This window comes from Leuresthes tenuis, unplaced genomic scaffold (genome assembly GCF_036924035.1).
Source record: "Leuresthes tenuis unplaced genomic scaffold, fLeuTen1.0.hap1 SCAF_19, whole genome shotgun sequence".
NCBI classification, from domain to species: Eukaryota; Metazoa; Chordata; class Actinopteri; order Atheriniformes; family Atherinopsidae; genus Leuresthes; species Leuresthes tenuis.
Genome location: NW_027325373.1, coordinates 23080889 through 23105704, shown reverse-complemented (window position 1 = coordinate 23105704; position 24816 = coordinate 23080889).

The following is a 24816-nucleotide window of genomic DNA, read 5'->3' as shown; positions in this document are numbered from 1 at the left end:
CACAGGACTCCACAAGGGACACGGTCGAACGCTTTCTCCAAGTCCACAAAACACATGTAGACTGGTTGGGCGAACTCCCATGCACCCTCCAGGATCCTGCCGAGGGTATAGAGGGGGACCACCACCCCAATCTGCCAGTCCAGAGGCACTGTCCCCGATGTCCACGCGATACTGCAGAGGCGTGTCAGCCAAGACAGCCCTACAACATCCAGAGCCTTGAGAAACTCAGGTCGGACCTCATCCACCCCCGGGGCCTTGCCACCGAGGAGCTTTTTAATCACCTCGGCAACCTCAGCCCCAGAAATGGGAGGCCCCGTCTCCGAGCTCTCCGACTCTGCCTCTTCCGAGCACGTGTTGGTAGGATTGAGGAGTTCCTCGAAGTACTCCCCCCACCGACTCACAACATCCCTAGTTGAGGTCAGCAAAGCCCCGTCCCCACTGTAAACAGTGTTGACTGTGAGCCGCTCCCCCCCCCCCTGAGACGCCGGATGGTGGACCAGAATCTTTTCGAGGCCGTCCGGAAATCGTTCTCCATGGTCTCACCGAACTCCTCCCAGGCCCGAGTTTTTGCCTCAGCAACCGCCGAAGCCGCGGCCCGTCTGGCCCGTCGGTACCTATCAGCTTCTTCCAGGGTCCCACTGGCCAAAAAGGCCCGATAGGACTCCTTCTTCAGCTTGACGGCTTCCCTCACCACTGGTGTCCACCAGCAGGTTCGAGGGTTGCCGCCACGACAGGCACCGACCACCTTACGGCCACAACTCCGACCAGCTGCCTCGGCAATGGAGTCACGGAACATGACCCATTCGGACTCAATGTCCCCCACCTCAAATATGGTTGAAGCTCTGCCGGAGGTGGGAGTTAAAGCTCCTCCTGACGGGGGATTCTGACAAACGCTCCCAGCAGACCCTCACAATACGTTTGGGCCTGCCAGGTCTGATCGGCATCCTCCCCCACCAGCGGAGCCAACTCACCACCAGGTGGTGATCAGTTGACAGCTCCGCCCCTCTCTTCACCCGAGTGTACAGGACATACGGCCGCAAGTCCGATGATACAACCACAAAGTCGATCATCGAACTGCGGCCAAGGGTGTCCTTGTGCCAAGTGCACATATGGACACCCTTATGCCTGAACATGGTGTTCGTTATGGACAGTCTATGACTGGCACAGAAGTCCAACAACATAACACCACTCTGATTCAGATCGGGGGGGCCGTTCCTCCCAATCACACCCCTCCAGGTCTCACTGTCATTGCCCACGTGAGCATTGAAGTCCCCCAGCAGAATGAGGGAGTCTCCGGTAGGAGCATTCTCCAGTGCCTCCCCCAGAGACTCCAAAAAGGGTAGGTACTCTGAACTGCTGTTTGGCGCATAGGCACAAACAACTGTCAGGACTCGTCCCCCCACCCAAAGGCGGAGGGAGGCTACCCTCTCGTTCACTGGGGTAAACCCCAATGTACTGGCACACAGCCGGGGGGCAATAAGTATGCCCACACCTGCTCTGCGCCTCTCACCACGGGCAACTCCAGAGTGGAAGAGAGTCCAACCCCTCTCAAGAGTACTGGTTCCAGATCCCAAGCCGTGCGTCGAGGTGAGTCCGACTATATCTAACGGTCTGATGAAGTTTCAACAATAAACAACAAACTTTGTATTATGAGAAAGAACCAGACTCATTCTTCAGGAATCCGAAAATAAGCTCTATTTTACGAGTTATGCACGAATTCGGATTCTCCTATAAAACGAATTCCTTAACTCAAACCATGTTAAGACTGCTTTGTCCTTCATATTTATTCATGTCTAATCAAGTTTCAATGATAAACAACGTTGTACTTTGTAGAATGAGAAAGAACTTCTTCAGCAATAAGCATCTCTTGACAAATGACGAAATACAGATTTTGCTATAAAATTAATTGCTATCAGCCTGACTTAAAACTGTTTGTCTTCCTTATTTATCCACTTCAAATCAAGTTTCAACAATTAAAAAAATTTTGTAGTTTGAGAAAGAACAACTTAATCTTGAGCAATCAGTATAAAAAGAGGGTAAGCAAAGGTGCGAATGTCAAACCATACATGATCAAAACAGGGAGCGGAGGTGTTTGGCTGAGACAAGGTGTGAATGTCCACCCATAATTAATGAAAAGCGGGCAACAAGTAGGTTCGAATGCCCAACCATACATCATCAAAAGCAGGAGTGGATATGTTCGGCTACAAGAAGATTTGAACGTCTGACCATAGTTTGTAAAAAGCGGGTAAGAAAAGGTTCGAATGCCCGAACATACACCATCAAAGGAGGGAGCGGAGGTGTTCCGCTGTAAGAAGGTGTGAATGTCCGACCATAGTTGGTAAAAAACGGGTAAGAAAAGGTTAAAATACCCGACTGTACACAATCAGTAGCGGGTGCGGAGTTGTTCGGCTACTAAAAGGTGTGAAAGTCCGACCATGGTTTGTAAAAAGCGGGTAAGAAAAGGTGCGAATGCCCGAAAATGTATGATCAAAAGAGGGAGCGGAGGTGTTTGGCTGCAAGAAGGTGTGAATGTACACCCATAATTACTGAAAAATGGGTAAGAAAAGGTGCGAATTTCCAACTATACATAATCAAAAGCAGGAGTGGATGTGTTCGGCTCCAAGAAGGGTTGAATGTCTGACCATAGTTTGTAAAAAGCAGGTAAGAAAAGGTTTGACTGCCCGAACATACACCATCAAAAGAGGGAGCGGAGGTGTTCCGCTGTAAGAAGGTGTGAATGTCCGACCATAGTTGGTAAAAAGCGGGTAAGAAAAGGTTAAAATACCCGACTGTACACAATCAATAGCGGGAGCGGAGTTGTTCGGCTACTAAAAGATGTGAAAGTCCGACTATGGTTTGTAAAAAGCGGGTAAGAAAAGGTGCTAATGCCCGACAATGTATGATCAAAAGAGGGAGCGGAGGTGTTCGGCTGCAAGAAAGTCTGAATGTCCAACCATAATTTGTAAAAACCGGGAAGGAAAGGCTCGAAAGCCCGACTATACACCATCAAAAGCGGGAGCAGAGTGGTTCAGCTGCAAGAAGGTCTGAATGTCCATCAATAATTGCTTTAAAACATGAAAGAAAATTTTCGAATATCATCCGCACATGATCATAAGAAGGAGAGGAGGTGTTCAGCTGCAAGAAGGTGTGAATATCCACCCATAATTCCTGAAAAATGGGTAAAAAAAATTGCGAATGCCCAACCATACATTATCAAAAGCAGGTGTGAATGTCAGATCATAATTTGCAAAAAGCTGATGAGAAAGGGTGAGAATGTCCGACTGCACACCATCAAATGCGGGAGCGGAGTTGTTCGGCTGTGAGTAGGTGTGAATCTCCGACCGTAATTTCTGAAAAATGTGTTAGAAAAGGTAAGAATGCCGGTCCATAAATCATCAAAAGCGAGAGAGGTGGTGTTCGGCTGCAAGTAGGTGTGAATGTCCAGCCATAATTACTCACAAACGGGTAAGAAAAGGTAGTATTGCCAGACCATACATGATCAAAACAGGGAGCGGAGGTGGTTCAGCTGCAAGAAGGTGTGAATGTCTCACTAAAGTTCAAATATATTAACAAAAGCGGGAGGAGAGGTCTTCGGATGAGAGTGGTTGAGAATTTCCAACCATAATCTATAAAATTCGGTGAAAAAAAGGTTTGATAGAACACTAAAAGGTGGAGCGGAAGTGTTCGGCTGCAAGAAGGTGTGAATGTCCGACTATATTTGGTGAAAAGCAGGTGAAGCAAGGTCTGAATGCCCAACCTTACATTATCAAAAGCGAGATCAGAGGTGTTTGGCTGCAAGAAGGCCATAGTTTGCCAAAAGCGGGTAAGCTGCGAATGACCAACTAAATATCAACAAAAGTGGGGGCGGAGGTCTTCGGATGCAACTGGGTGTGAACATCCCACCATACAAGTATGGTGGAGAGGAAGCTGTGAACAGCCGACCATAGTTTGCAAAAAGCGGGTGAGACAAGGTGCGATTGTCCAACCATACATGATAAAAACAGGGAGCGGAGGTGTTTAGCTGTGACAAGGTGTGAATGTCCACCCAAAATTAATGAAAAGCGGGCAAAAAGTAGGTTTGAATGCCCAAGCATACATCATCAAAAGAAGGAGTGGATGTGTTCGGCTACAAGAAGGTTTGAATGTCCGAGCATAGTTTGTAAAAAGCGGGTAAGAAAAGGTTCGAATGCCCAAACATACACCATCAAAAGAGGGAGCGGAGGTGTTCCGCTGTAAGAAGGTGTGAATGTCCGACCATAGTTGGTAAAAAGTGAAAAAGTGACTCATGAAAGTAAGCTTATTCTCGGATTCCTGATCCTCCAGTGTTGCTCTTTCCTATACTGCAAAATACAGCCTTGTTCTTTGTTGAAATCGATATAGACATTGATAAATATGAAGGACAAAGCAGTTTCCACTTTGTTTGAGTGAAGGAATTAATTTTATAGCAAAATCCCAAATCAAGCAGAACGTATGAAAATAAGCGTGTTTTCGGATTCCTGATCCTTCAGTGTTGCTATTTCTTCTACTGCAAAATACAATGTTGTTCTTTGTTGAAGTCAATCTAGACATTGATAAATATGAAGGACAAAGCAGTTTTAACTTGGTTTGAGTGAAGGAATTCATTTTATACATAAAATCCCAAATCATGCAGAACGTATGAAAATAAGCTTATTCTCGGATTACTGATCCTTCAGTGTTGCTCTTTCTTCTACTGCAAAATCCAGTGTTGTTCTTTGTTGAAGTCAATCTAGACATTGATAAATATGAAGGACAAAGCAGTTTTAACATAGTTTGAGTGAAGGCATTCATTTATAGTAAAATCAATAATCGTGCAGAACTCATGAAAATAAGCTTATTCTCGGATTCCTAAAACTTTTGATTTGCTCTTTCTTTACTGCAAAGTACAATGTTGTTCTTTGTTGAAGTCGATCTAGACATTGATAAATATGAAGGACAAAGCAGTTTTCACTTGGTTTGAGTGAAGGATTTGCAGCTGAAAACCTCCCGCTCCCGCTTTTGATTGTGTATAGTCGGAATTTCGAGCCTTTTCTTACCCGGTTTTTAGAAATTATGGTTGGACATTCAGACCTTGCAGCCGAAGACCTCCACTCCCTCTTTTGATCATATATTGTTGGGCATTCGCACCTTGTCTTACCCGCTTTTTACAAACTATAGTCAGACATTCACACCTTGCAGCTGAACCACCTCAGCTCCCTGTTTTGATCATGTATGGTCTGGCAATACTACCTTTTCTTACCCGTTTGTGAGTAATTATGGCTGGACATTCACACCTACTTGCAGTCGAACACCTCTGCTTCCGCTTTTGATGGTATATATTCGGGCATTCGAACATTTTCTTACCAGCTTTTTACAAACCATGGTTGGACTTTCACACCTTCTTGTAGCCGAACAACTCCGCTCCCCCTATTGATTGTGTACAGTCGGGTATTTTAACCTTTTCTTACCCGTTTTTTACCAACTATGGTCGGACATTCACACCTTCTTACAGCGGAACACCTCCGCTCCCTCTTTTGATGGTGTATGTTTGGGCATTCGAACCTTTTCTTACCCGCTTTTTACAAACTATGCTCGGACATTCAAACCTTCTTGTAGCCGAACACATCCACTCCTGCTTTTGATGATGTATGGTTGGGCATTCAAACCTACTTGTTGCCCGCTTTTCATTAATTTTGGGTGGACATTCACACCTTGTCACAGCCAAACACCTCCGCTCCCTGTTTTGATCATGTATGGTTGGACATTCGCACCTTTTCTCACCCGCTTTTTGCCAACTATGGTCGGCTGTTCACAGCTTCCTCTCCACCATACTTGTATGGTGGGATATTCACACCCACTTGCATCCGAAGACCTTTTGTTGATATTTAGTCGGTCATTCGCAGCTTACCCGCTTTTGGCAAACTATGGCCTTCATGCAGCCAAACACCTCTGATCTCGCTTTTGAATATGTAAGGTTGGGCATTCAGACCTTGCTTCACCTGCTTTTCACCAAATATAGTCGGACATTCACACCTTCTTGCAGCCGAACACTTCCGCTCCACCTTTTAGTGTTCTATCACACCTTTTTTTTCACCGCATTTTATAGATTATGGTTGGAAATTCTCAACCACTCTCATCCGAAGACCTCTCCTCCCGCTTTTGTTAATATATTTGAACTTTAGTCGGACATTCACACCTTCTTGCAGCTGAACCACCTCCGCTCCCTGTTTTGATCATGTATGGTCTGGCAATACTACCTTTTCTTACCCGTTTGTTAGTAATTATGGCTGGACATTCACACCTACTTGCAGCCGAACACCACCTCTCCCGCTTTTGATGATGTATGGACCGGCATTTTTACCTTTTCTAACACATTTTTCAGCAATTATGGTCGGAGATTCACACTTACTCACAGCCGAACAACTCCGCTCCCGCATTTGATGGTGTATAGTCGGGCATTCTCACCCTTTCTCATCAGCTTTTTGCAAATTATGATCTGACATTCACACCTGCTTTTGATAATGTATGGTTTGGCATTCGCACCTTTTCTTACCCATTTTTCAGTAATTATGGGTGGACATTCACACCTTCTTGCAGCTGAACACCTCCTCTCCCGCTATTGATTGTGTACAGTCGGGTATTTTAACCTTTTCTTTCCCGCTTTTTACCAAATATGGTCGGACATTCACACCGTCTTACAGCGGAACACCTCTGCTCCCGCTTTTGATGGTGTATAGTGAGGCATTTGAACCTTTTCTTACCCGCTTTTTACAAACTATGGTCGGACATTCAAACCTTCTTGTAGCCGAAAACCTCCGCTCCCTCTTTTGATTATACATTGTTGGGCATTCGCACCTTATTTACAAACTATAGTCAGACATTCACACCTTGCAGCTGAGCCACCTCAGCTCCCTGTTTTGATAGTGTATGTTCGGGCATTCGAACCTATTCTTACCCCCTTTTTACAAACTATGCTCGGAGATTCACACCTACTCACAGCCGAACAACTCCGCTCCCGCATTTGATAATGTCTTGTCCGGCATTCTAGTCTCTTCTAACACATTTTTCAGCAATTATGGTTGGACATTCACACCTACTCACAGCCGAACACTTCCGCTCCCACATTTGATGGTGTATAGCCGGGCATTCTCACCCTTTCTCATCAGCTTTTTTCAAATTATGATCTGACATTCACACCTACTTGCAGTCGAACAGCTCTGCTCCCGCTTTTGATTATGTTTGGTTGGATATTCGAACCTTTTCTTAACTGCTTTTTACAAACTTTGGTCGGACGTTCACACCTTCTTGCAGCCGAACACATCCACTTCCACTTTTGATGGTATATATTCGGGCATTCGAACCTTTTCTTACCCGCTTTTTACAAACCGTGGTCGGACTTTCACACCTTCTTGTAGCCAAACAACTCCGCTCCCGCTATTGATTGTGTACAGTCGGGTATTTTAACCTTTTCTTACCCGCTTTTTACCAACTATGGTCGGACATTTACACCTTCTTACAGCGGAACACCTCCGCTCCCTCTTTTGATGGTCTATGTTCGGGCATTCGAACCTTTTCTTACCCGCTTTTTACAAACTATGGTCGGACATTCAAACTTTCTTGTAGCCGAACACATCCACTCCTACTTTTGATGATGTATGGTTGGGCATTTTCACCTTTTCTTACCCATTTTTCAGTAATTATGGGTGGACATTCACACCTTCTTGCAGCTGAACAACTCCTCTCCCGCTTATGATCATGTGCGGTTTGATATTCGAAAATTTTCTTTCATGTTTTAAAGCAATTATTGATGGACATTCAAATCTTCTTGTAGCCGAACACATCCACTCCTGCTTTTGATGATGTATGGTAACCTTTTCTTACCCGCTTTTTACAAACTATGGTCGGACATTCAAACCTTCTTGTAGCCAAAACACTCCGCTCCCTCTTTTGATCATACATTGTCGGGCATTCGCACCTTATCTTACCCGCTTTTTACAAACTATAGTCAGACATTCACACCTTGCAGCTGAACCACCTCCGCTCCCTGTTTTGATCATGTATGGTCTGGCAATACTACCTTTTCTTACCCGTTTGTGAGTAATTAATCCCAAAATATTGAGCATAAAATAAGTCTTTATGCTGATGATGTATTACTTTTCCTTCAGAACTCACAGACGTCTCTCAGTCACACGATCACACTCATAAATAAATTCTCAGCACTTTCTGACTACTCTATCAACTGGTCTAAGACCACAGTTCTGTCCATTAACTGTAGGGTCCATAATATACCTGCGATCACTTTACAGTCAGGAAATATTAGATATTTAGGCATAAACATTTCCTCCAGGCTCTCAGAGCTAACAAAGCTAAATTATGTGCAATTATTAAAGACAGTAGAGGACGATCTCTCGTTGGAAGTCCTTACCTATATCACTTATGGGGAGAGTTACATCCATTAAAATGATGATACTACCAAAAGTTAACTATTTGTTCTCAATGATCCCCATAAAACCATCTGCTACTTGGTTTAAGTCACTAGATTCATGCATCTCCAAATTTCTGTGGAAAAACAAACCACCACGTATTAGTTTAAAAACCCTACAGAAGACCAAGGACAGTGGTGGATTAGATTTACCTCATTTTCAGCACTATTCCTTAGACAATAGGTTACAATATATATCAAAATGGTTTAAACCTTGTTGTTGTCACAGTTCCCAGAGACGTTGTAATCGTTGAGGATTCTATATTCACCCCCTCATTAGAGGCACGTAATGCAGATTGATGACACTGAATCTTCTTCTCTGTTCATTGCTGGCATCATTCCCAGCATCGTAAGTGTTCGTGGCATTGTTAGCCTCTTCTTCTGGATCTTGATATCGAGAATCCTTTTGTATTTCTGGTTTGTCAGTCCTCTGTCTTCGTTCACCGGAGTCTTTGTCTTTTCGTCCTTGAGTTTGGTGATTTTTTCTTCTTTTGATGCCTTGACACAATGTGACAGGTGATACCACGTGGGAGATCCTGTAACTTGGATTGCTGTCCCTGTGCTGCGAAATGGCTGTGCTGCTCAAATGGTCTCTCCTTCATCATGGTTACATGCTGCCATTCCGACATCTCGCCATTCCGACATGGGTCTCCAATTGTCGGAATGGCGACACTTAATTTTTTATCAAACGTCCCACCATTCCGACACTTTTTTCCTCCTATGGTCGGAATGGCGGTATGTTTTTTTTTTTTTTTTAACATACCGCCATTCCGACAGTTCCTTTTAATAGCCTATTTTTTACCCAAAACATTTTGCACTAATGATATGCCGGCGCAAATACGCCCTAAAGTTTGGCGCACAAGCTTTGCACATGCAGAGGCCACAGCCTCGCAAACAAACTTTAATAATCTATTATCAAAATCCCCTGAATTTCAAATATAAAAATACAGATATTAATGTAACTCTGGCGAGACTGAAACTGATTAAGCAGAAATACAGTGTCAGTGAGCTGTCACAGCAGCCAGCTGGAGCGGAGCTCTCCACAGAGCCCATGCGTCTTTTGCACGCTGTCATCATATGCAAAAGTAATAATTGCAATTACAGATATCACGGCTACTGCACAGGACACAGTTGCGAGCACTCTGCCTTGCCTTGCCAATAGGAGAAGATAGAAATGACAGCATAGAACGTATAAAACACAACAAAATGCAGTAAAAACGTTTATTCATGTTATTCACGTGATTTATGAGTACTCACTCCAATTTTTGGAAGCGTGGATGGGCTTTGCGCATTTGGCACAAACACACAGCCGCAACGGTTGTAGCTTTATACAGCCTGTTGATATCTTAAGGACCTAACTGGTCACACCTGGGAGTAAATGTCATGTAGAGATTGTTTTTACTTGACATTACAGCTGAACATATAGCTTTCATCCACAAACCAACGTGGGAGAGCCCGAAGACGCATGTGCCAGACGCACATAGGCATGCGTAAAACCAATTTTGACCACTTCATACTGTTTATTTGCTTTCTTTTAGTTAACTTTCGTTTCTTTTGGATTCTTGTGCGTGTTATGGAGCCGTTTTGGTCCATGTTTGTAAGCCTTTTTTTCCTGGATTAAATTTTCGGAAGTTGAAACAAGTGGCATTGGAGTGTGTGATTGAAAACCACCGCGGACTGCTTCTCCTCCTCCAGTTGCCGAGACTTTGTGTTTTTAATAACGCTTGTCTATAAACATGTTAAACATATAAATTGCATGAACAGAAAGAAGGGACTCACCTGTTGAGTAACACACATTTCCTTATACGGAAAGCCTTGTCGGAATGGTGGGACATTTGAACGTCAGAATAGCGGGATGTCGCAATGGTGGGATGTCGGAATGGTGGGACGTTTGCATGTCGAAATGGTGGTATGTCGGAATGGTGGTATGTCGGAATGGTGGGATGTCGGAATAGCGGGATTTCGGAATGGCGGGATTTCGGAATGGGTGTTGCCACCCCCTTCATCATATACACAGTTATTTATACATCACCTTCCACCATGAAGCGTTGTCCCTTTTTGTTTCTCTCTTTGTTCTTAAAATGCTGTTATGCATGTTTAAACCAATCCATTAAATTTGATCATTTTGGCAGTAAAGCGATCTACAATGTGCTTGGTCGCAAAGCTGCTCATCTGTGGTAAACAGCTCTTCAGAAAGGCATTCTTCAATTGATTTCACTAATTCTATGTAATAATTTTGTGATTTCCTACAAAACTACACTTCTTCTCCCATCTGTCTGAGTATTTAATATTGTCTGGGTCCCGTTAAAACATGTATTTTTCCCATCTAATTCCTTGTTTGCTTTAAAACAAGTATTCCCCATTTTCTATCCCTTCAGTAGCCAACCAGTTTGTATGGAGTACACTGGAGCAACTTGACTGATCAGTAAAACACTGCTTTTGTTGTCACCGCAAGGCTTCCCCCGTCGGTTGTTTCACTGAGACACTACTGAGTAACTATAACTCAACACAGTTTATACACATAACATTCATATACATACTAACAAACAAACAAACAATTATTTATCGCAATTTTCTCATCTCTGTTTGAACGTACACCCAGGTAAATATTCCTGTAGTCTTCTCATACCGACTATGGACCCATTCATTGTTTAACTTCACTGTTTTGCAAATCCTAATTGAATATTACACATTGACATTGAACTTTACTTGATAAGCAGGTCTTCATTGCATTCAGCAGCCTATATGTGAGCATCTATGTGTAAGCTGTTCTTCTTTGCATTTATCAGCAGCAAGCAATTCTTCATTGCACATGCATATGAAAATAGTAAAACAATTCCAATGCGTTAGCGAAACCTTCTATATCAGGAGTGTCCATCATGATGCTGGGAATAGAACCTCTTTCCCAGAATAGTTCAACCTTCATTACTCAACTGATCATAACTCCGCAATGAGCACATTTCAAAGTATCATTCCTCTACATATATTCAAAAATCTATGTGTAAATGTTTAATATTTCTTATATTTGTTGATGTCATTCTGTGTGCATGTGGCCTAAACCCAATCTCTGTGTGGCAATTTTAATTTAAACAAGTTGAACTCTGCCTCTGATCATTTAAAAAAGGTGTGTACCAATATCAACCTTTCTCAGGTAATTACTGATCCTACAAAACCAAAGAGATCCTTCAAGGTTGTCCCTGATTGGCTCAATCTTAACAAATCAAAGGTAGAAAATCCGCAGTATCTGAACTTGGTGTTAGTTATCACTGCTCAATAGCCTGTATCAGAATTGCAAAAATGAAAACATTAGGTCCACGCTTGGTATCCAGATCCTGAAACATCTCCATGAGCAAGCTTTTTTTAACTGATCTGTTGAATAGTTATATGACACTGTTAAAATCCCAGATGAAGATCTAGCACTTGACCATTTTTGTAAATCTTCTAATTCCACAGTTGATAAACACGCCCCTTTTAAAAAGTATAGAACTTAGAACAGGTCTATCCCTGGCTTTCGGCAGAACTGTCTTCTTTACTTTTTTTCCCCCTTGTCCTGTTCAGCATTATGTCAGAAGAATTGTAGTCTGAATACCTTTGATGCCAAACAGATTTGTTTTGCCAAGGGAAGTTTTATAAATGTAAAGCTCCCCTTGATGCCCATTTATTTATTTCTGTTTACAATATATGACATGAACTGAACTGAACCGGACCGGGGGACAAGGAAAGAAGAAGAGGAAAGAAGAGGAAACAGAACAAAAATAGAAACAAAAACCAGACAACCAGCTGCTACACCTGTAAAAAACAAAACAGACAACAATCCATGGCCTATGAGGGGAATCCAGCCTTAGCGCCACCAGGAGCACCTGAAAGCAGACAAGCAGAGAAAAAACAAACACACAAACAAACAAAAACAAGCACAAGAAGCGGCAATCGCATACAACACAGCTGTGGATATAGATGACCTGAGACGACATGATAATACATCAACTGCTTAGTGACCATGCTACTGGACTAATGAATGTGTGTGTGTGTGTGTGAGAACATGCAACACCCATGGCACAGGACCTACATGATAACCGTGCTTAGTTATGAGTGTATAAGCGTACAGGGCCACAATCCACAGCCCCCCCCAAGCAATCAGAAGCAGGCAGAGAGGGCCACAAGACCAAGGCCACCAGCAGCCCCCACAGAGCACAGAACCCAGGCAGCCCACCGCAGGGGCAACCACGCATCCACCCAGAAGACTGCAGAGGAAGCCCCCGGAAAGAGCCCCCATAAGCATAGGGCAGAGGCACTCCGGGAACCAGGGGCAACAGCCCACCAACCCCGCCAGGCCCCAGCCGCCCAGACATGGGCCGTGCACTGGACCTGGGCCCCAGGAGCCCGAGCGCCCCCAAACCCCCCGGCAGAGGCCCCACCCAATACCCAGGAGGGCCAAGCGCCCCAGACAGCCACAAAGTGGGTCAGCGTCAGTGGGGAGAGGCAACGCTGATGCCCCATCGGGAGAAACACAGGCAGGCCAGGCGACAGCAAGTCCCAGATCCAGGCCCAATCATTACCACACACACTTTCACGTCCCATACATCCACACATCCACACATCCTACCTCCCTCGACTCTGCTGGGGTGTAGTGCAGCGGGCACACCAGGAGGCCAGCAACCCCCCAGCCACCACAGACCCCGAACCAGCAGAACAATTAATTAATCCTCCTGGCCCCTCCTGCCCCGAGCAGACACCAGGAAGCAGGGGTGTGCGAAGAAGACCCCTCCCCTCACCCTTCTGGCTCTTCAATATTTTCTAATAGTGAGCAATTAAAATTGAGGGGCAGCCAAACTTGTAGAACTGGGAGCGCGGCACTCTGGGCAGCCTACATACCCAAAGAGCCCCACCCACCAGATGCCACTCAGTGTAACCACCCCCCAAGACCTAATGTGTGTCTGAGTGTGTTTGATAAGTAGTAATGTCTAAGGTGTAATTAAAACAGGGGCAGGGAACTGCAGAGTGCAACCAAAGGGGACCACCTACGTGGCCCCATCCACTATACCCCACCGAACACACACGCCCCCAAAACCCTTCATGTGTGAGTGTGTGCTGTGTACAGGAGCCAGAAGGGAGATGGGTATGGGGATATATACCGGGGGAGCTACTCTCCCCCAGAGAGGGCAGCCAGGGACTGGCTGCAATAGACATCCCCGCTACCTGGGAGCCAACAATGGGCAGGAGGGCCTGATGTCCACCAGGCTCGGGGCCTGCAGCAACCATATTCCAGGAGCTACTGTACCCCCAGAAGGTACCTATCCCGCCCCACCCCACTCAACCCAACCCCACCCCGGAGGACCTCTACAAAAAACAAACAAACAAACCACCCGGTCACACCAGTCGCAGCAGCCAGGGCCTGAGACCCACCATCACCCAGCAACCCACCACCACCACTATGTGATAAAACTAATCAGAGGGGACCAGAGAGAATGAAATTCAGCCAATTGATGTTTTGAGGAGGCAGACATTGTTTCCATGCTAATATAATCTAAAAGAACATTTCTAAACTGGTTAATACACAGATTGTTCTTCGCTTTCCAGTTCATGAGAATAGTTTTCTTTGCGATACATAACACTGTGACAACCATGTGTGCTGAGTTAATTTCCATGTTGATGTTGTCTAAGTCACCCAGTATGCACAGTGTGGGGCATGCAGGGATGCTACACTTAAGCCATGTTGATAGGTCCTCACAGACTTCAAGCCAGAACTTCTGGACAGGCGCAGAAAACCACAAAGCGTGTGCATAATCATCAGGTGTGTTATCTGTGCAATGTGAGCAGATGTTTGAGTGTGTTAGACCCATCCTGAACATCCTTTGTCCTGTATAGTGTGTTCTATGAAGGATTTTGTATTGTATGAGCTGTAAATTAGGATTTCGAGTCTTTATGAAGGTGTTCAAACATATTTGTGGTTAGAAGCTATGACCAGAACTGATGGATAAATCTGCCTCCCATTTTGAGGATGGAAGAGACATTGTGTCATCTATCTTAGACAATAATTTATATATTTTTGATAGTAGTTTTGGGGTACAGCTGCTTAGAAATTCTGCTACCCTAGTCGGGGGTTGTAAGTCTGGTTGGTGGAGGATATATCCATCCATCCATCCATCATCTGCCGCTTATCCGGGGGTCGGGTCGCGGGGGCAGCAGCTTGAGCAGAGAAACCCAGACGTCTCTGTCCCCGGCCACTTCCTCCAGCTCTTCCGGGGGGACCCCGAGGCGTTCCCAGGCCAGCCGAGAGACATAGTCTCTCCAACGTGTCCTGGGTCTCCCCCGGGGTCTCCTCCCAGTGGGACGTGCCCGGAACACCTCCCCAGGGAGGCGCCCAGGCATCCTAATCAGATGCCCGAGCCACCTCATCTGACTCCTCTCAATGCGGAGGAGCAGCGGTTCTACTCCGAGCCCCTCCCGGATGACTGAGCTTCTCACCCTATCTCTAAGGGAGAGCCCAGACACCCTGCGGAGGAAACCCATTTCGGCCGCTTGTATTCGCGATCTTGTTCTTTCGGTCACTACCCACAACTCGTGACCATAGGTGAGGATGGGAACGTAGATTGACCAGTAAGTAGAGAGCTTCGCCTTCTGGCTCAGCTCCCTCTTCACAACGACGGGTCGGTGCAGAGCCTGCAACACTGCAGGTGCCGCACCGATCCGCCCGTCAATCTCCCGCTCCATTCGTCCGTCACTCGTGAACAAGACCCCGAGATACTTGAACTTCTCCTCTTGGGGAAGGATCTCATTCCCGACCCGGAGAGAGCATTCCACCCTTTTCCGGCTGAGAACCATAGTCTCGGATTTTGAGGTGCTGATTCTCATCCCAGCCGCTTCACACTCGGCTGCGAATCACTCCAGTGAGAGCTGAAGGTCGCGGCCTGACGACGCTAACAGAACCACATCATCTGCAAAAAGCAGAGACCCGATTCTGAGGTCGCCAAATGGGACACCCTCAATGCCCTGGCTCCGCCTAGAAATTCTGTCCATAAAAGTTAGGAACAGAATCGGTGACAAAGGGCAGCCCTGACGGAGTCCAACTCTCACCGGAAACGTATCCGACTTACTGCCGGCAATGCGGACCAAACTCTGGCACCGGTCATACAGAGACCGAACGGCCCCTATCAAGGGGTCCGGCACTCCATATTCCCGGAGCACCCCCCACAGGACTCCACGAGGGACACGGTCGAACGCTTTCTCCAAGTCCACAAAACACATGTAGACTGGTTGGGCGAACTCCCATGCACCCTCCAGGATCCTGCCGAGGGTATAGAGCTGGTCCACTGTTCCACGGCCAGGACGAAAGCCACACTGCATCTCCTGAATCCGAGGCTCGATTATCCGACGGATCCTCCTCTCCAATACCCCCGAATAGACCTTACCAGGGAGGCTGAGGAGTGTGATACCCCTATAGTTGGAACACACCCTCCGGTCCCCCTTTTTAAAGAGGGGGACCACCACCCCAATCTGCCAGTCCAGAGGCACTGTCCCCGATGTCCACGCGATACTGCAGAGGCGTGTCAGCCAAGACAGCCCTACAACATCCAGAGCCTTGAGAAACTCAGGACGGACCTCATCCACCCCCGGGGCCTTGCCACCGAGGAACTTTTTAACCACCTCGGCAACCTCAGCCCCAGAAATGGGAGGCCCCGTCTCCGAGCTCTCCGACTCTGCCTCTTCCGAGCACGTGTTGGTAGGATTGAGGAGTTCCTCGAAGTACTCCCCCCACCGACTCACAACATCCCTAGTTGAGGTCAGCAAAGCCCCGTCCGCACTGTAAACAGTGTTGACTGTGAGCCGCTTCCCCCCCCTGAGACGCCGGATGGTGGACCAGAATCTTTTCGAGGCCGTCCGGAAATCGTTCTCCATGGTCTCACCGAACTCCTCCCAGGCCCGAGTTTTTGCCTCAGCAACCGCCGAAGCCGTGGCCCATTCAATGTCCCCCACCTCAAATATGGCTGAAGCTCTACCAGAGGTGGGAGTTAAAGCTCCTTCTGACGGGGGATTCTGACAAACGCTCCCAGCAGACCCTCACAATACGTTTGGGCCTGCCAGGTCTGATCGGCATCCTCCCCCACCAGCGGAGCCAACTCACCACCAGGTGGTGATCAGTTGACAGCTCCGCCCCTCTCTTCACCCGAGTGTCCAGGACATACGGCCGCAAGTCCGATGATACAACCACAAAGTCGATCATCGAACTGCGGCCAAGGGTGTCCTGGTGCCAAGTGCACATATGGACACCCTTATGCCTGAACATGGTGTTCGTTATGGACAGTCTATGACTGGCACAGAAGTCCAACAACATAACACCACTCTGATTCAGATCGGGGGGGGCCGTTACTCCCAATCACACCCCTCCAGGTCTCACTGTCATTGCCCACGTGAGCATTGAAGTCCCCCAGCAGAATGAGGGAGTCTCCGGTAGGAGCATTCTCCAGTGCCTCCCCCAGAGACTCCAAAAAGGGTAGGTACTCTGAACTGCTGTTTGGCGCATAGGCACAAACAACAGTCAGGACTCGTCCCCCCACCCAAGGCGGAGGGAGGCTACCCTCTCGTTCACTGGGGTAAACCCCAATGTACTGGCACACAGCCGGGGGGCAATAAGTATGCCCACACCTGCTCTGCGCCTCTCACCACGGGCAACTCCAGAGTGGAAGAGAGTCCAACCCCTCTCAAGAGTACTGGTTCCAGATCCCAAGCCGTGCGTCGAGGTGAGTCCGACTATATCTAACGGTCTGATGAAGTTTCAACAATAAACAACAAACTTTGTATTATGAGAAAGAACCAGACTCATTCTTTAGGAATCCGAAAATAAGCTCTATTTTACGAGTTATGCACGAATTCGGATTCTCCTATAAAACAAATTCCTTAACTCAAACCAAGTTAAGACTGCTTTGTCCTTCATATTTATTCATGGCTAATCAAGTTTCAATGATAAACAACGTTGTACTTTGTAGAATGAGAAAGAACTTCTTCAGCAATAAGCATCTCTCGACAAATGACGAAATACAGATTTTGCTATAAAATTAATTGCTATCAGCCTGACTTAAAACTGTTTGTCTTCCTTATTTATCCACTTCAAATCAAGTTTCAATAATTAAAAAAATTTTGTAGTTTGAGAAAGAACAACTTAATCTTGAGCAATCAGTATAAAAAGAAGGTAAGCAAAGGTGCGAATGTCAAACCATACATGATTAAAACAGGGAGCGGAGGTGTTTGGCTGAGACAAGGTGTGAATGCCCAACCATACATCATCAAAAGCAGGAGTGGATATGTTCGGCTACAAGAAGGTTTGAACGTCTGACCATAGTTTGTAAAAAGCGGGTAAGAAAAGGTTCGAATGCCCGAACATACACCATCAAAGGAGGGAGCGGAGGTGTTCCGCTGTAAGAAGGTGTGAATGTCCGACCATAGTTGGTAAAAAACGGGTAAGAAAAGGTTAAAATACCCGACTGTACACAATCAGTAGCGGGTGCGGAGTTGTTCGGCTACTAAAAGGTGTGAAAGTCCGACCATGGTTTGTAAAAAGCGGGTAAGAAAAGGTGCGAATGCCCGAAAATGTATGATCAAAAGAGGGAGCGGAGGTGTTCGGCTGCAAGAAGGTGTGAATGTACACCCATAATTACTGAAAAATGGGAAAGAAAAGGTGCGAATGCCCAACTATACATAATCAAAAGCAGGAGTGGATGTGTTCGGCTCCAAGAAGGGTTGAATGTCTGACCATAGTTTGTAAAAAGCAGGTAAGAAAAGGTTTGACTGCCCGAACATACACCATCAAAAGAGGGAGCGGAGGTGTTCCGCTGTAAGAAGGTGTGAATGTCCGACCATAGTTGGTAAAAAGCGGGTAAGAAAAGGTTGAAATACCCGACTGTACACAATCAATAGCGGGAGCGGAGTTGTTCGGCTACTAAAAGATGTGAAAGTCCGACTATGGTTTGTAAAAAGCGGGTAAGAAAAGGTGCTAATGCCCAACAATATATGATCAAAAGAGGGAGTGGAGGTTTTCGGCTGTAAGAAGGTCTGAATGTCCAACTATAATTTGTAAAAACCGGGTAAGAAAAGGCTTGAAAGCCCGACTATACACCATCATAAGCGGGAGAGGAGGTGTTCAGCCGTAAGAAGGTGTGAATGTCCACCCATAATTACTGAAAAATGGGTAAGAAAAGGTGCGAATGCCCAAACATACATCATCAAAAGCAGGAGTGGATGTGTTGGGCTACAAGAAGGTTTGAAAGTCCGACCATGGTTTGTAAAAAACGGGTAAGAAAAGGTGCGAATGCCCGACAATGTATGATCAAAAGAGGGAGCGGAGGTTTTTGGCTACAAGAAGGTTTGAATGTCCGACCATAGTTGGTAAAAAACGGGTAAGAAAAGGTTAAAATACCCGACTGTACACAATCAGTAGCGGGTGCGGAGTTGTTCGGCTACTAAAAGGTGTGAAAGTCCGACCATGGTTTGTAAAAAGCGGGTAAGAAAAGGTGCGAATGCCCGAAAATGTATGATCAAAAGAGGGAGCGGAGGTGTTCGGCTCCAAGAAGGGTTGAATGTCTGACCATAGTTTGTAAAAAGCAGGTAAGAAAAGGTTTGACTGCCCGAACATACACCATCAAAAGAGGGAGCGGAGGTGTTCCGCTGTAAGAAGGTGTGAATGTCCGACCATAGTTGGTAAAAAGCGGGTAAGAAAAGGTTGAAATACCCGACTGTACACAATCAATAGCGGGAGCGGAGTTGTTCGGCTACAAGAAGGTGTGAAAGTCCAACCATGGTTTGTAAAAAGCTGCTAAGAAAAGGTTCGAATGTCCGAATATATACCATCAAAAGCGGAAGCGGAGGTGTTTGGCTGCAAGAAGGTGTGAACGTCCGACCAAAGTTTGTAAAAAGCAGTTAAGAAAAGGTTCGAATATCCAACCAAACATAATCAAAAGCGGGAGCAGAGCTGTTCGACTGCAAGTAGGTGTGAATGTCCAGCCATAATTACTCACAAACGGGTAAGAAAAGGTGCGAATGCCCAAACATACATCATCAAAAGCAGGAGTGGATGTGTTGGGCTACAAGAAGGTTTGAAAGTCCGACCATGGTTTGTAAAAAACGGGTAAGAAAAGGTGCGAATGCCCGACAATGTATGATCAAAAGAGGGAGCGGAGGTTTTTGGCTACAAGAAGGTTTGAATGTCCGACCATAGTTTGTAAAAAGCGGGTAAGAAAAGGTTCAAATGCCTGACAATACACCATCAAAAGCGGGAGCGGAGGTGTTCCGCTGTAAGACGGTGTGAATGTCCGACCATAGTTGGTAAAAAGCGGGTAAGAAAAGGTTAAAATACCCGACTGTACACAATCAATAGCGGGAGCGGAGTTGTTCGGCTACAAGAAGGTGTGAAAGTCCAACCATGGTTTGTAAAAAGCTGCTAAGAAAAGGTTCGAATGTCCGAATATATACCATCAAAAGCTGAAGCGGAGGTGTTTGGCTGCAAGAAGGTGTGAACGTCCGACCAAAGTTTGTAAAAAGCAGTTAAGAAAAGGTTCGAATATCCAACCAAACATAATCAAAAGCGGGAGCAGAGCTGTTCGACTGCAAGTAGGTGTGAATGTCCAGCCATAATTACTCACAAACGGGTAAGAAAAGGTAGTATTGCCAGACCATACATGATCAAAACAGGGAGCTGAGGTGGTTCAGCACCAAGGTGTGAATGTCTGACTATAGTTTGTAAAAAGCGGGTAAGCTGCGAATGACCGACTAAATATCAACAAAAGGTCTTCGGATGCAAGTGGGTGTGAATATCCCACCATACAAGTATGGTGGAGAGGAAGCTGTGAACAGCCGACCATAGTTTGCAAAAATGGGGTGAGACAAGGTGCGAATGTCCAACCATACATGATCAAAACAGGGAGCGGAGGTGTTTGGCTGTGACAAGGTGTGAATGTCCACCCAAAATTAATGAAAAGCGGGCGAAAAGTAGGTTTGAATGCCCAAGCATACATCATCAAAAGAAGGAGTGGATGTGTTCGGCTACAAGAAGGTTTGAATGTCCGAGCATAGTTTGTAAAAAGCGGGTAAGAAAAGGTTCGAATGCCCAAACATACACCATCAAAAGAGGGAGCGGAGGTGTTCCGCTGTAAGAAGGTGTGAATGTCCGACCATAGTTGGTAAAAAAGTGGGTAAGAAAAGGTTAAAATACCCGACTGTACACAATCAATAGGGGGAGCGGAGTTGTTCGGCTACAAGAAGGTGTGAAAGTCCAACCATGGTTTGTAAAAAGCTGCTAAGAAAAGGTTCGAATGCCCGAATATATACCATCAAAAGCGGAAGCGGAGGTGTTCGGCTGCAAGAAGGTGTGAACGTCCAACCAAAGTTTGTAAAAAGCGGTTAACAAAAGGTTCGAATATCCAACCAAACATAATCAAAAGCGGGAGCAGAGCTGTTCGACTGCAAGTAGGTGTGAATGTCCAGCCATAATTACTCACAAACGGGTAAGAAAAGGTAGTATTGCCAGACCATACATGATCAAAACAGGGAGCTGAGGTGGTTCAGCACCAAGGTGTGAATGTCTGACTATAGTTTGTAAAAAGCGGGTAAGCTGCGAATGACCGACTAAATATCAACAAAAGGTCTTCGGATGCAAGTGGGTGTGAATATCCCACCATACAAGTATGGTGGAGAGGAAGCTGTGAACAGCCGACCATAGTTTGCAAAAATCGGGTGAGACAAGGTGCGAATGTCCAACCATACATGATCAAAACAGGGAGCGGAGGTGTTTGGCTGTGACAAGGTGTGAATGTCCACCCAAAATTAATGAAAAGCGGGCGAAAAGTAGGTTTGAATGCCCAAGCATACATCATCAAAAGAAGGAGTGGATGTGTTCGGCTACAAGAAGGTTTGAATGTCCGAGCATAGTTTGTAAAAAGCGGGTAAGAAAAGGTTCGAATGCCTGACAATACACCATCAAAAGCGGGAGCGGAGGTGTTCCGCTGTAAGACGGTGTGAATGTCCGACCATAGTTGGTAAAAAGCGGGTAAGAAAAGGTTAAAATATCCGACTGTACACAATCAATAGCGGGAGCGGAGTTGTTCGGCTACAAGAAGGTGTGAAAGTCCAACCATGGTTTGTAAAAAGCTGCTAAAAAAAGGTTTGAATGTCCGAATATATACCATCAAAAGCGGAAGCGGAGGTTTTTGGCTACAAGAAGGTTTGAATGTCCGACCATAGTTTGTAAAAAGCAGGTAAGAAAAGGTTCAAATGCCTGACAATACACCATCAAAAGTGGGAGCGGAGGTGTTCCGCTGTAAGACGGTGTGAATGTCCGACCATAGTTGGTAAAAAGCGGGTAAGAAAAGGTTAAAATACCCGACTGTACACAATCAATAGCGGGAGCGGAGTTGTTCGGCTACAAGAAGGTGTGAAAGTCCAACCATGGTTTGTAAAAAGCTGCTAAGAAAAGGTTCGAATGTCCGAATATATACCATCAAAAGCGGAAGCGGAGGTGTTTGGCTGCAAGAAGGTGTGAACGTCCGACCAAAGTTTGTAAAAAGCAGTTAAGAAAAGGTTCGAATATCCAACCAAACATAATCAAAAGCGGGAGCAGAGCTGTTCGACTGCAAGTAGGTGTGAATGTCCAGCCATAATTACTCACAAACGGGTAAGAAAAGGTGCGAATGCCCAAACATACATCATCAAAAGCAGGAGTGGATGTGTTGGGCTACAAGAAGGTTTGAAAGTCTGACCATGGTTTGTAAAAAACGGGTAAGAAAAGGTGCGAATGCCCGACAATGTATGATCAAAAGAGGGAGCGGAGGTTTTTGGCTACAAGAAGGTTTGAATGTCCGACCATAGTTTGTAAAAAACGGGTAAGAAAAGGTTCAAATGCCTGACAATACACCATCAAAAGCGGGAGCGGAGGTGTTCCGCTGTAAGACGGTGTGAATGTCCGACCATAGTTGGTAAAAAGCGGGTAAGAAAAGGTTAAAATACCCGACTGTACACAATCAATAGCGGGAGCGGAGTTGTTCGGCTACAAGAAGGTGTGAAAGTCCAACCATGGTTTGTAAAAAGCTGCTAAGAAAAGGTTCGAATGTCCGAATATATACCATCAAAAGCTGAAGCGGAGGTGTTTGGCTGCAAGAAGGTGTGAACGTCCGACCAAAGTTTGTAAAAAGCAGTTAAGAAAAGGTTCGAATATCCAACCAAACATAATCAAAAGCGGGAGCAGAGCTGTTCGACTGCAATTAGGTGTGAATGTCCAGCCATAATTACTCACAAACGGGTAAGAAAAGGTAGTATTGCCAGACCATACATGATCAAAACAGGGAGCTGAGGTGGTTCAGCACCAAGGTGTGAATGTCTGACTATAGTTTGTAAAAAGCGGGTAAGCTGCGAATGACCGACTAAATATCAACAAAAGGTCTTCGGATGCAAGTGGGTGTGAATATCCCACCATACAAGTATGGTGGAGAGGAAGCTGTGAACAGCCGACCATAGTTTGCAAAAATCGGGTGAGACAAGGTGCGAATGTCCAACCATACATGATCAAAACAGGGAGCGGAGGTGTTTGGCTGTGACAAGGTGTGAATGTCCACCCAAAATTAATGAAAAGCGGGCGAAAAGTAGGTTTGAATGCCCAAGCATACATCATCAAAAGAAGGAGTGGATGTGTTCGGCTACAAGAAGGTTTGAATGTCCGAGCATAGTTTGTAAAAAGCGGGTAAGAAAAGGTTCGAATGCCCAAACATACACCATCAAAAGAGAGAGCGGAGGTGTTCCGCTGTAAGAAGGTGTGAATGTCCGACCATAGTTGGTAAAAAGTGGGTAAGAAAAGGTTGAAATACCCGACTGTACACAATCAATAGGGGGAGCGGAGTTGTTCGGCTACAAGAAGGTGTGAAAGTCCAACCATGGTTTGTAAAAAGCTGCTAAGAAAAGGTTCGAATGCCCGAATATATACCATCAAAAGCGGAAGCGGAGGTGTTCGGCTGCAAGAAGGTGTGAACGTCCAACCAAAGTTTGTAAAAAGCAGTTAACAAAAGGTTCGAATATCCAACCAAACATAATCAAAAGCGGGAGCAGAGCTGTTCGACTGCAAGTAGGTGTGAATGTCAAGCCATAATTACTCACAAACGGGTAAGAAAAGGTAGTATTGCCAGACCATACATGATCAAAACAGGGAGCTGAGGTGGTTCAGCACCAAGGTGTGAATGTCTGACTATAGTTTGTAAAAAGCGGGTACGATAAGGTGCGAATGCCCGACAATGTATAATCAAAAGAGGGAGCAGAGGTTTTCGGCTACAAGAAGGTTTGAATGTCCGACCATAGTTTGTAAAAAGCGGGTAAGAAAAGGTTCAAATGCCTGACTATACACCATCAAAAGCGGGAGCGGAGATGTTCCGCTGTAAGACGGTGTGAATGTCCGACCATAGTTGGTAAAAAGCGGGTAAGAAAAGGTTAAAATACCCGACTGTACACAATCAATAGCGGGAGCGGAGTTGTTCGGCTACAAGAAGGTGTGAAAGTCCAACCATCGTCTGTAAAAAGCTGGTAAGAAAAGGTTCGAATGCCCGAATATATACCATCAAAAGCGGAAGCGGAGGTGTTCGTCTGCAAGAAGGTGTGAACGTCCGACCAAAGTTGGCAAAAAGCAGTAAAGAAAAGGTTCGAATATCCAAACATAATTAAAAGCGAGAGAGATTGTGTTCAGCTGCAAGTAGGTGTGAATATCCAGCCATAATTACTCACAAACGGGTAAGAAAATGTAGTATTGCCAGACCATACATGATCAAAACAGGGAGCGGAGGTGTTTCAGCTGCAAGGTGTGAATGTCCGACCATAGTTGGTAAAAAGCGGGTAAGAAAAGGTTAAAATACCCGACTGTACACAATCAATAGCGGGAGCGGAGTTGTTCGGCTACAAGAAGGTGTGAAAGTCCAACCATGGTTTGTAAAAAGCTGCTAAGAAAAGGTTCGAATGTCCGAATATATACCATCAAAAGCTGAAGCGGAGGTGTTTGGCTGCAAGAAGGTGTGAACGTCCGACCAAAGTTTGTAAAAAGCAGTTAAGAAAAGGTTCGAATATCCAACCAAACATAATCAAAAGCGGGAGCAGAGCTGTTCGACTGCAAGTAGGTGTGAATGTCCAGCCATAATTACTCACAAACGGGTAAGAAAAGGTGCGAATGCCCAAACATACATCATCAAAAGCAGGAGTGGATGTGTTGGGCTACAAGAAGGTTTGAAAGTCCGACCATGGTTTGTAAAAAACGGGTAAGAAAAGGTGCGAATGCCCGACAATGTATGATCAAAAGAGGGAGCGGAGGTTTTTGGCTA